Source organism: Mustela putorius, unplaced genomic scaffold, assembly GCF_011764305.1.
Source record: "Mustela putorius furo isolate JIRA1106 unplaced genomic scaffold, ASM1176430v1.1 tig00003898_pilon_pilon_pilon, whole genome shotgun sequence".
In the NCBI taxonomy this organism is placed as follows: Eukaryota; Metazoa; Chordata; class Mammalia; order Carnivora; family Mustelidae; genus Mustela; species Mustela putorius.
This window is the reverse complement of record NW_025422047.1, coordinates 32,292,418-32,305,417: the sequence shown is the minus strand read 5'-3', so window position 1 is coordinate 32,305,417 and position 13,000 is coordinate 32,292,418. Positions and strand designations below refer to the sequence as shown.

The 13,000-nt window shown below is 39.7% G+C and overlaps 1 long non-coding RNA gene across 1 annotated transcript; it reads left to right on the top strand.

Annotated features, from left to right (window-relative positions):
* The first annotated feature begins 283 nt into the window (after window positions 1-283).
* Window positions 284-11,733, top strand: LOC101692697. The gene is made up of 5 exons (XR_200876.3): window positions 284-602; window positions 1,927-2,044; window positions 4,495-4,565; window positions 9,992-10,160; window positions 11,346-11,733. It is a non-coding gene; the product is annotated as an uncharacterized LOC101692697 (long non-coding RNA).
* Window positions 11,734-13,000: the final 1,267 nt, after the last annotated feature.

Below are 13,000 nucleotides of genomic sequence, written 5' to 3'. Positions count from 1 at the left end.
ACCATGGGCTGATTCTATTCTGCATGTATTTTTCCCCATGACATCTGAAGTACAATATAGAAATTCATCCTTCTAGTGAACTGGGCCTTTTCCCAAGATTTTTATTTTGCATTTAACAAAATAACAGCAAATTTCAGGTATTAGAAGGATCGAAACAACCTCTTCTATTCTGTTGTCCTTAGAACACCATCTTTTATTCATAGCTTCTCTTGTGGTGCTGGGAGGCAGATTCTGTTGCTATAGCAACGCCCTGCATATCCTTGGGGATAGCTTACAGTTTTACTTTTTTTTTGAACAACAAAGAGCCATTGATACTACATGTTGCCAAAGGTTACAAAAGTTGAATTCTAAAATGAAAATATTTCTTCTATAGAAGTGGTACACCATATGCGTCCCACAAATTCAAAGAGATATGTAAGGATATGACCTTTGTGTGAACACTGATGAATCTAGCATAATACTGCTTGGCTTCAATGGATTATTCACAGCAGAAGTAGTTGAAGTGTATGCCTTGTTTTCTAAGACCACTGTGGGGGATAAGGGGCTTATTCCCAGTATCTATAAAGATCCAGGAGCAAGAAAAGAAAAAAAAAAAATCAAAGGTACCATCACTTATATTTTGTTTGTTACTTAGTAATCACCTTCCCATCCTCACCCCCACCAAAAGGAACTGCTATATCAAAATCCAATTACACTTTGACAGTAAATAGATCCTTAAAGAGTGGTTGTGGCTGAATCCTTGTTCCTCAGAATGATATTAAATATACGAGATCCTCAAGAGCTCTGAAATCTGTATTCCTAGCTCCGTTTTAACTGGATTCTCTTCATGAAAAAAAAAAAATTTCCTTAGCTACCTGTTTTGTAAAACCAGGAAAAATATTTCTTTTCAAGTATTCTTTTCAAGATAAGTTATCTCATCCCCCTAGAAATCTGAAGGGACGCACTGAGAACCACAGATGAGGAGTGAGAGGCCCCAAAGAGTCGCTTCCTGGGAAAACAACCGTAAGAGTCTAGAGAGGATCAGGACGTGGGAATCTGGATTTTGCTCAATAAAAAGAGAGGAAGCTACAGGCTGAAAATGTAGGTAAAATACAAGAATGAATCCCAGTCTCCTCCACTCACTACAGCCTGTGCAAATTCACTTGGGTTAGAAGGCCCTCCCAACAGACCAAGGAAACCCCGTAATTCAAGGTCATTCATTCATCATTATTTACTAGGTATATGTTATGTTCCAAGCCACTTGAAAGCTTTTCAAATGCTTACTACATACCTGATTGTACTCTTGAAGACTTAGTCCCTAATAAAGTCTCTACTGATACAGTTTCTATAGCTATAGTACAGAGAACTGTATTAAAAATAACAGAGTTACAAGGTAATCATAGCTAGTAATAACAGCCATACAAACAGTGGCATCTACCACTGAAAGAAACCAAGTTTCCTTGGAGAAATGACTGGCTCACAGCCCTGAGCATCTTGTTGTTCAAGGAAGCCAGGAAATGCTTCAACACCAATAGACTCATGTCAAAAGAATAGTGGTGCTGGTTTGCAGCCACATCCCACCTTGAGCATCAAAATTAATGACAGAAATAATATCCTAAATGAAAAACAAATGCATGAGTCCATAGTGAAAGTCAAGAGAATAAGAAAGTGGGGCAAGGGGAGAGTAAAGAGTACAGAAAGGGGAAAAACAAAAGAGCAAAGTTCTACTTTACAGGAGAATACCAACTGTTACGGATGAAATTGTGTCCCACCCAAAATTCATTTGCTGAAGCCCTAACTCTCAGTGTGACTGTTTTTGGAGGTAAGGCCTTTGGGGAGGTTAAATTAAAGTTAAATGAGGTCACAAAGATAGGACGGTAATTCTACAGAACCTGTGTCCTCATCTGAAAAGCAAGAAACACAAAGGGGTTCTCTCTTTCCACACAGCAAAAAGAAGAGGCCCTGTGAAGATATTGGAAGACAGGTGTCTACAAGCCAGGAAGAGAGGCCTTGCCAAAATCCAACCCTGATGACAATTTGATCTTGGACTTCTGCCCCTGGAACTGTGAGAAAAATACGTACTTTCTACTGTTTAAGCCACTCAGTCTGAGGTATTTTGTTTTGACAGCCTGAGCCACACAGCTAATACAACAGCTAATAAATATTAAGAAAATGACAAAACTGGGGCACCTGGGTGGCTCAGTGCGTTAAAGCCTCTGCCTTCAGCTCAGGTCATGATCCCACAGTCCTGGGATCGAGCCCCACATCAGGCTCTCTGCTCCGTGGGGAACCTGCTTCCTCCTCTCTCTCTCTGCCTGCCTCTCTGCCTACATGTGATCTCTGTCAAATAAATAAATAAAATATTTTTTTTAAAAAGAAAGAAAATGACAGAACTGAAAAAAAAGTCACCATTTCTTAACCCACTATGTAAGAATCACTAACGGATGCTATAATCACTGGGTTTACTGGTTTAAAAATATGTCCACAGAGGTTAACTTTACAATGGGGAAATTGGGTATGCCATCACCATTGTAACAGAATGATCAAACTTAGCACCAAGAATAATGGGAAAAACTGCATAGGGGGCTCTTGATGGAAATGTCCGTCACCTACCCAGTATTCTTGCCAAGAATGTTTAACCTGAATCCAGTCATGAGAAAACAATGAGATGAATCCAAGAAAGGGAAATATTTGCAAAGCAACTGACCTAGCTCTTCAAAACAGAGTCAGTATCAGAAACAGAAGAGACTACTTAAAGTCTCAAAGTCTCTAAACATCACAACCAAATGAAACTAATAAACCTTCTTGAATCTTAGGTCAACAAAAGTAAATGAACAGACATATTGGGTATAAATGAGGAAAGTTTTTTTAAGTAGGCTCCAACGTGGGGCCTGAACTCAGGACCCTGAGATCAAGACCTGAGCAAAGACTAAGAGTTAGATGCTCAACCGACTGAGCCACCCAGGCACCTCATAAATAAAAGGCGTACATTAGATGACAAAATTTGATTAGTGTTTACTTTCTGAGGTGTGAATAGTACAGTGGTGATATGGGAGAATGTCCATATTCTCAGGCAGTTTGCACTGAAGGGCTCATGGGTGAACTGCCACAATGTCTGCAACTTCCTTTTAAATGGTTCAACAACAAGAACAAAAGACACATCTATACATACCTACAGGCACAGCCGTACAAGCACACTGCAAGCCTGCTTCCAGACCATGGCAATAAAGCAGGTATCACAGTAAAATGAGTTGAAAGAATTCTTTGGCTTCCCAGTGCATATAAAAGTTATATTAAGTAGTCTGGTAAGTGTGTAATAGCACTATGCTAAAGTAGTACCTATCTTCATCAAAAAATACTTTATCGCTAAAACTGCTGACCATCATCTGAGCTTTCAGCAAGTGCAATCACAAATCACAGATCACCGTAATAATCATAGTAATAACGAAAGAGTTTGAAATATGGTGAGAGTCCCCAAAGTGCAACACAGAGACACAAAGTGAGCAAATGCTGTTGGGAAGATGGTGTTAATAGACTTGCCACAACCTTCAACCTTCAATTTGTAAAAAAGTCCAGAATCTGAGGAGTACAATAAAGTGAAGCACAATAAAATGAGGTTTTGCCTGTAAATAAATAAGAGAGCAAAATAAAGCAGATAGAGTAAGATATCAATAATTGATTAATGTAGATAAAAGATCTTCAGTATTTGATGTATTATTCTTTCAACGTTACTATAGTTTGGAATTTTTCAAAATATATAGCTTAATAAAAATAAACAATGCAAAGATAATAAAATGTTTGATATTTTATGGCATGCAGCTCCCTTTAACTACTGGCCATGCAACTAACAAGACAAAATAGTGTAATTTAATGGTTACAGGGGATGGATGTTGGTTCCCAACAGACCAATGTTCAATGCTCCTTTCATACCTTAAGCAAGGAACAGCCCCAAGCTTTAGATTTTCTGCAGTGAAATGATAATCATATCTCACTGGTGTACAGTGGAGAAGATTTAATGAGGTTTATAAAAAATGTCCGGCACAGAAGAAGGCACTAGTGGATTACCTGGTGGAATGAGGACAGGACTTCGAGGTTATTTCGCCGCCATTACCTGCTCCACACTCTGCTGAAACTCTGACCTCACTCACTCACAATGAGAACCTACATTATATTATCAGTGACCGTTTTTGTGGCAAGAGTGTCTTCAACCAAATGAAAATGTCCTTAAAGGCAGGAATCAGGACTTAACCCAAATGTCTGCATCTCCTAAAGAACCTAGTTAAACTTGGTTACTCATGGTGGTATTTCCTCTGCCTGCTATGCTAGATCAGGGCTTCTCAACTCTAGCTACACATTGGAATCACCTGAAAAGCTTTAAAAAAAAAAAAATCTGAGGCTTTGACCCCCACCCCCAGATATTTTTATTTCGTTGGTCTGGGGTGGGACCTAGGCCTCAATATTTTCTAAAATTCCCATGGTGTTTGTAAAAAGTTAATGTTTTGTGTTTCTTCTTAGTGAAATGTTAACGCTACTGCTGCCAACTTTCCACCCACTTTGGAGGAAGCTGGAGTACCAGAGGGAGGCAGGTATGTAGTCGCACCTAGGATCAGTGCTCATCCTCCGATTTCTTGAGCAACCTCAGATGGTTTGTTTTTGTTTTTGTTTTTGTTTTCCTCAGATGGTTTCTAACACCTTCATGCAGGTTGGATAAAGGAGGGAAAATATCTTTTTCCTCTATCCTTCTGGGACCACTCTAATGAGAGACAGATTAACAAGAGGAAAATATACACATTTATTTAATATACATTTTACATGACACAGGAGCCTTATAAGGAAGTGAAGACCCAAAGAAATAATTAAACCTGAGACTTTTTATATTAGGTTTGATGAAGAGTGGAAAAGTGTGGGAAAATATGATGAGCCAGAGGGCATGGGGTAAGCATAGCGACCTGGGGGAAGCTTACCCAATCTCCTCTTCTGTGTCCCCTCATCTTCAGAGAGAAGGATGCTCCTTTCCTCTGGGTATAGGGAAGTCACCTCTCACCTGAGGTTTCATGACCTTCTTCAGGGGAAGGTCAGAAAGTCCTTCCTGCACCTGCTGTTTCTCAGACTCCTTCAGCTTAAAACAGTCAATATGCCAAAGTCCAGTGTTTGGGGATAGGGATTCCGGAACCTCATGTGTTGTTAATATAAAATGGATCTATCTGGGCTTCAATTTATCAAAATAGATAGTTATACCTAATGCTCTTTCTTCGGTTGGTGAAAACCGTAAAGGCAAGTAAACCAGAAGTCTGGGTGAGGTTTCACAGCACAATCATTGCCTGAACAGCACAGATGTTCATGGTTTTACTACATTATTTGATCATTCGGACTTTCGCAATTCAGAAAATATTTTCATTCGTGTCCTAGAGAAACCAAATCAAAAGGTAGACCATTTGAATGAGAGAAGAAATGGAGACATGTAGGAGGGGAAATCAGAATCAGTAAGCACAATAAGAATATGAGAATATGAACATTTTAGCACATCTATCTAGCCAGCTGCCAATGTTGAAAAACAAGTTCCTGATAAAAATATACCTAGGTTGGGGGAACTAGATGGTGGGTATTAGAGAGGGCACGGATTGCCTGGAGCACTGGGTTTGGTGCAAAAATAATGAATACTGTTATGCTGAAAATAAATAAAAGAACAAAAAAAAGAAAAAATATACCTAGGTTACTGTTACACTGAAAAGGAAAAAAAATGTGTATATATATATATACACACACACACCCCTAGGTGCTGGTTGGAATGCTGAGCATGTCCCATAATCCTTCAACCACGACAGCCCCTCTATCTTGGCTACAACCCTGGTGATCTGACACATCTAGGTTTCATTTCCCTGCCCTTGGTTGTGCCCTTAGAGACCTTGAATGCTGGGAAGGCACCATGTGCCATCAGTAAATATAAAAAGAAAAGGCACTCATGGTGCACAATAAGATATAATTACTAATAAGGCTCCTGCTTCTTCAAAGGAACCAGGACTAGACTACTACCCAAAACTAACCAATTCCTCACTAACGGCCACATAATCATGGATAAGTTACTTAACCTCTCAATGTTCAAGTTTTCCTGTCTGTCAGAGATAATAAAGGGCTTAATTCATAGGATGGTTATGAGGATTCAGTAAGAGAAGGCATGTCAAATGTTTAATACAGTTCCTTCATACGTAGCATCATTGGCTAAATGGAAACTATTACTATATTATTAATATAGTAGTAAATCCAAACCCAGCAGTTTTGTGCATGCAAAAACAAATGAATGGAAATCCAAATTAACCCCTATTTCTGTTAATTTGTATATGAGAAAGCTTTGAAATTTCAGCAGGTGGTGATGGACTGATGTATGCCAACTTTGTTTTTGACAGTATCTTCAAACAAAATTTAGGTATTTAAACCCACTGTCCTTTAAAAAAAAAACAAAACCCAAAGATAAACCACTTCTAGAAAAGATGGCTTCAAATTTTATAAGTTGCCATTTCTCCTAACTAAACCTAAGACACGCCCTCCAAATTAATAACAAAGCTCGTATTACAGTGGGAACAATCCCACTGTAACACAGTGTAATACAGTGTAATGCAGTGGGACTGTTCCCACTGTAATACCAAGACATTCAGTTAACTAACAATGAGGCATTTGAGACCTTAAATTTTTAACTGAAAAGAATAAAGCAAATGAGATTTAAAAACCATGTTGGGTAAGAAGACATCGAAGAAAAACAATCTATTAAAAGTTGGAAACCAAAGGAGCAAAAGAGATATGATAAGCCTTAGTGGAACAAAGGAAGGAAGGATTTAATGATTACTTCACGAAAGGAAGAAAACTTTTCTTCTACTTTCTCAGGTACAGAACATGGAGTCCTTCAAATTAAACAGATAAAAGGCAGATTAACAGGAAAAAGGTACACAAAGTGCACTGATCTTAATATTAACACCATGCACAGGGGCATCACAGAAAAGAAGTGAAAACTGAAAGAAGTGGTTAGACTGTCATGAGCTGTGGAGAAATGGTTAGACACAGGAGGTGGGAGAGCAGGGCACCTAAGAGCAGTAAATTGTGGGAAGGTGGCTGTTCAGTGAGGTTTGTTAGGCACTCATCTTTGTGCCATCTTGGTCTTCCTGGTACAGGACGTGGGAACACCTTTACAAATGGAAGTTTCTGCCCTGCTTTTAGGGCAGATAATGGAGAGGACAGAGAACTCTTTCTCTGTCTTTCTCAATTGCCTCTCAAATATCAGCTCAAGGTAATCCTTACGCCAATGGGACATATCTGGGGCTGGCACATTCTGGACCCCTTCACTGGAAAGCAGCTGAGGACTCACGCTGAAGTTTCCTAAGGCAAGCTGCTCTGAATAAAACATAAAATTGTTCTACCATGTAGCTGAAGTACCCTCAAGGAGAAATATTCGAAGTGGATTAGACAGCATATAACAAAAGAAAGCTAAAGATTTCTTATCATGAAGGTTGAAAGAAAGGGAATTGATTTTTTAAAAGATTTATTTATTTTAGAGAGACAGAGAGAGAGAGAGAGAGAGAGACCATGCACACACGAGTGAGGGGAAAGGCAGAGGGAGAGAATCTTCAAGCAGACAGCCTGTGTGGGACTCGATCACACAACCCAGGAGATCACGACCTGAGCTGAAACCAAGAGTCTGACACTCAACTTACTGAGCCACCCAGGCACCCCATGAATTGGTTTTTAAAATGCTAAAACAAGAAAAGCTGAATGGTATCAAACGCCCCCCCCCCCACCCAGGGAAATTTTGACATTATTCTTGTTAACTTTTACTAGAGCTTAAAATGTTGAAAAAAAATTTAGTGAAAGTATCACAACAAATAAAGATAACCAGACAGATAGAGAGAGAGAGAGAGAGAGAGAGAAAGAATGTAAATCAATTTTACCTTTAGTAAACTCAACATGAGGTAGGCCATCTAAATTTAAAGATTCTAGCCCTTAACAAAGAAAAACTGATTCCTACTCTAAAGAAACAATTCTAGATAAAATGTAACGAAAGAAAGTGTTTCTTTTAAGTCCAGGTACTAGGTAGGCCTTTGGCAATCCACTGAACCTTTGTGGATCTCAATCCCACTAAGTATACAAAAGACTAAAATGGACCCTGAAGTGGCCTCCCTTATAAAATTGTGTTTCAGTATAAATGCATAGGACTCTCTTGTTAAGATGTGACTCTTCCTTTACCTTCAGTCACACTTTTAAAATTGAATACATTCCTCATAAAAATAGTTGTGTTATATATGACACAATAAAAAACATGCTTTCTCCTGAGCTCCTTTTATAGAACAGGATTACGGGTATCTTTAGGCTCCCAAAATCTTATAAAACCAAAATGTGGAACATTTTAAAATATACTGCTATCTCGAGAAGTTGTAAAAATTTTTTTAATTTTATTTTTTAATTTTATTTAAATTCAATGAATTAACATGGAATACATTATTTGTTGCAGGGGTACAGGTCAGTGATTCATCAGTCTTATATAATACCCAGTGCTCATTACATCACACGCCCTCCCCAATGTCCATCACCCAATTACCCTCTCCTGCCAGCCCCCTTGCAAGAAGCTATAAAATTTTTAATCAAGTTCTAATAAGTAAGGTTGGCTTGCCATGAATTGTTCACACTGTTATTAAAATGACACTTGGAAAAATTACAGAACACTTTTCAAATTTCATGAGCATCTGAATATCAGATCTCTAGATACTTGCATAGATCACATATTTAAGTTTGAGGGACCAACGCCTCTCCCTCAGACACTTATACAGCAAGAAGCAACAGTGTGGGGTCAATCATAATTAAGCATGCTGTTATTGATCATGTTGACCCAAAATGATCCATGAACTTTTTCCAGTTGTTCTTTTCCTTTATCTTTTTGCAAAACTTCAAAAACTCTTATTTTTATCCTGTATCTTGGAGTAAAAGCTTTCAAAATTATGCTCATGTTTTAAAGGTATAATGTAATGTATAATGTAAAAGTTCTGGTTCCCAAAGCATATTTTCTGGTCCCTTAAGAGCTTGAAACTAAGTGAGCACAGTACTATGGGGAAGGTTTCCCGTGATCACCTTTCCCTTTTAAGAAGGCTTTTTCCAGTTCAATTGGGTGACCCTTTCTTTTCTTTCTAGTTATTGGGGGCCTTTTCCAAGTACTACCAAATAGGAAATTACCACAAAGACAAGTGGAAGGAAAAAACATTTTTAAAATAACTTCACACACCACCTGCAATTCTGGTAAATTCCTTGCTCTCAGAGTGTGCGGGCATTTTTGAGATTTCGGTCCAATCAGTCGCACTGCCCCCCCATGGGGATCCGTGTTCCCTTTTCAGTTCAGTAATCAAATAGCTCTGACTGGTCCATGTCTGCTTTTGTCCACTTCTGACCTACATGTTCCCGTGAGGGACATCTTTGTCTCACTTTTCTTTGGTCACTGAGTTCATGCACCTCAATAGGCTAAGTCTGGCAGTCCATTAACGAGAATTCTCAGCTCAGCCCTAGGCCACCCAGAAACCCCGGTTGCATGTTCTCGCTGAATGGCTTCACTGGTGGCCCATTCAAATGTGCTAATGTCAGAAAAAAGGGTTGAATGGGGCGCCAATGTACACCATTGCCGAGGCAAAGTGACTGGGCTTCCAATAAAGCCTCCCCTGGGGTGACGTTAAGCAGAGTTATCAATGGCGCAAAGGCTGAGCCGGGGCTAATGCTCCAATCATGCCAGCAACAGGGGGCACAGATGCAGCCACTTCAGCATGAAATCACAGTGCAGAGTTCACCTACAAGGCAATCCTCTCTCCAGCTTCCAACCTGCAGATAAATGTACAGAGACACCTCCTTCTCCCACTGGCTCTGGGGCAGGCTTGAAGAAGACATTTTGGGTGGGAAAGGCTACGGGCATTGTTTGTTCCCCATTGTTCTGAGGTTTACTTCTCCTGTTGAAAAGCTTTCTTAAAGCCCCTTTATTTTCTCATAGACCGTACAGAAGCAGAAAAAGCATTGTCTCAAGGCTCACCCCCAAAGCATTAAAAAGGCATTTCACTCAGCAAAAGAATATTTTGATTATGCAAAACAGATGTCACATCCCAGCCCCGTGTTGCTAAGTCTCACAAGAGAACATCTTGAACTGCAACGAAATTATGAAGGTATGATGACTAAACCAGTCCTGCGGTCCCTCCTCCTATAATCAGGGCAAAGGAAAAGGAAAAGAAAGGAAGACACAACTCCCATTTTTCCTTCTAAATGTGTCCGAGAAGAAACATAAAAGCAACCAGCAAGTCAGGATTTTTAAAATTCTTTTTCAACTCACCGAAGACCCCTGGATTTCTGAGTTATTCACAGACACACAGCATTCCCACACATCAGCCTGGAAGAATAACACAAAATCATAGTCCCACTCTCGCCCAAACTTGCCACCAACATGAACCCGTACCACTGTCTCCCCGATTCCTAATCCTTAAATCCTGGTGACAGTCTGCAGAGCCGGCCATGGTCATGAGAACCTCAGCCTTTCAGGAACCCCCAACATTTTGCTGGGCCACTCACTACAAGTCAACATATACAAAAACAATTTCATTTCTTCAGCTCCTTCAAAACTGTTTCTCCACTCCTAAATCAAAAATACCAACACACCTGGGTGGCTCAGTGGGTTAAAGCCTCTGCCTTCGGCTGTGGTCATGATCTCAGGGTCCTGGGATGGAGTCCCGCATCCGACTCTCTGCTCAGTGGGGAGCCTGCTTTTCTCTCTCTCTCTCTGCCTGCCTCTCCATCTTCTTGTGATCTCTGTCAAATAAATAAATAAAATCTTTAAAAAAAAAAATACCAGCACACCAAAGAGTATAGGATATCTCAACATCTCAGCTAATTTTGGAACACTGTCATTTTCTTGGGGGATAAAGCACACAGTACACACACATACCAAAAATGGAATTCAACCCACGTGGAAGTAATTCTTAAATAGTCCAGAGTGCTCACCTTGGGGCTCTCCCAACTACAGAGTAGGCACTGAGAACTCATTTTGATCCAGGTTAAAGAGGGATTGGTTTTGTGGAGGGCACTCTCTGGGGCCCACATTATCTATTCGGTCCCTGCAAAGAGGTCTTCGTTGGGCTTTGTATTTGACGGCCAAGCCAGCAGCTGGTGCTGGACAACTGTCCTTAGAGGAGACTTCTTTTAAAACTACAGCCCTAAGTTGATTCCTACACAGTCCTGTTGCTCACATATATTAAGAGATTCAAGGACAGTGGTTCCTGGGCACTAGAGAGAAGATGATGGGTCCTCTAGCCTAAAAGCCTCTAGCCTAAAAATCTTTTTTTCTTTTTCCTTTGCAGCCACATAAAAGGTTTCTCCCTCACTGTCCCTCATCTTCTAATACTAAAGAAGCAACTAAAGAAGATTTTGCAAATTATTATAATTTTTATGTAATAGGTAATTCATTTATTTCCCTAATTTTTTATAATGGATGTGGATTGTTTTCATACTCAGAAAAGGAGTTATTTTTTAAATAGTAAAGTTAATTGAGCCTCAATCATTTATTCCTTGGAAGTAGAATTTTGCCCTCAAATCCCTAAGATAAACTAAATATTTGCATGACATCCTAGTAAGAGAAACTACTGGCTGATTTTTGAAAAATGAAATTCAAGTTACTCAATCAAGAAAAAAATTTGCTGTCTTCTCTCTCCATAATTTCCCTCCTTCTTAATCATACTTTACCTAACGCTATTTAAGGTGTAAACTTAAACTAAAAAAAACAAACAAAAAATAAACCTATGGCTTCTTATTGGGACGAGTTATCTCTAAAGCTCACACTCCACTAACTGGGGTAGCATTCGCGGGTACTTCGATCTTGCTCCAGGGAACTCCAACCATGAGATGTCAGAGCTTACCCATTTTGGTTCCTCTCTTTTATTTCCAAACAGAGAATATGATGGTCACTTCAAAACTATTATAAACTTAAATGAAAATTGGATTATGTTCATACCTGGCCCCCTGGCTTGCATTATTTCTCTCATCTTTATTCCTTGTGGAGATCAGCTTAAGAAGTCAGAAACTTAGGGGTGGCTCAGTCATGATCTCAGGATCGTGAGCCCAAGCCCCAAGTCAGGGCTCTGCTCTCAGCGGGGAATCTGCTTGGGATTCTCTCTCTCCCCACCCTCTACTCTCCCAAATAAATAAGTAAATCTTAAAAAAAAAAAAAAAAAGTCAGACACTTCAAGAGCAGGTTTTAAAAGATGTATCTAGATTTTACTTTCTTTACTGCCTCTAAAGAGGCTCTACAAAAATGCCCAGAAAGAATGGGCTGATCCCCAGCTGTCCCTTTGCTTATAATTCCTTCCCTCCCCTGCAATGTGCCCTACCCCTCTCCCCTCCCCCAGTCACCCAAACTTTGCTTTTGAAGGCATCCTTGACTGCAGAGAAGTTAGACCATGTCGCGGATGTCCCTTCTTTCTCTAAAGCAGGCTAATAGAGATAATGGGCCCTGTGGGAGAGAGGAAGCCAAAGAAAGAGAGGGATTCCTTTGGATACTTAAGGGAATTACTGAGGAGCCTCACCAGACTCTGGCTAACAAATAAAAAGAAATGGAAAGCAGCTGATGTTGTTTTACTAGATCCTTTATGCACTCAAGGAAACGCTACTATGGAAGTGGAGATGGGGATGGTTTGTTGTTCAGAGGAGGGGAGTAATTTTTTAAATTATCCTTAGGCCACTTACTGAAGACTCCAAATAAATGTTTCAGATAATTGAGACTATATTAATTAAGACTATACCCAGGAAAACTCATTAGCATTTGGCTCACTAGACAAAAATGGAACAGTGAATAAATTCTAGTTAAACAAGGAAAAGTCAATACCAATCATTTCATAAGTTAGAAAACCAAGTATTTTTTTTTAAAGATTTTATTTATTTATTTGACAGAGAGAGATCACAAGTAGGCAGAGAGGCAGGCAGAGAGAGAGAGGGGAGGAAGCAGGCTCCCTGCTGAGCA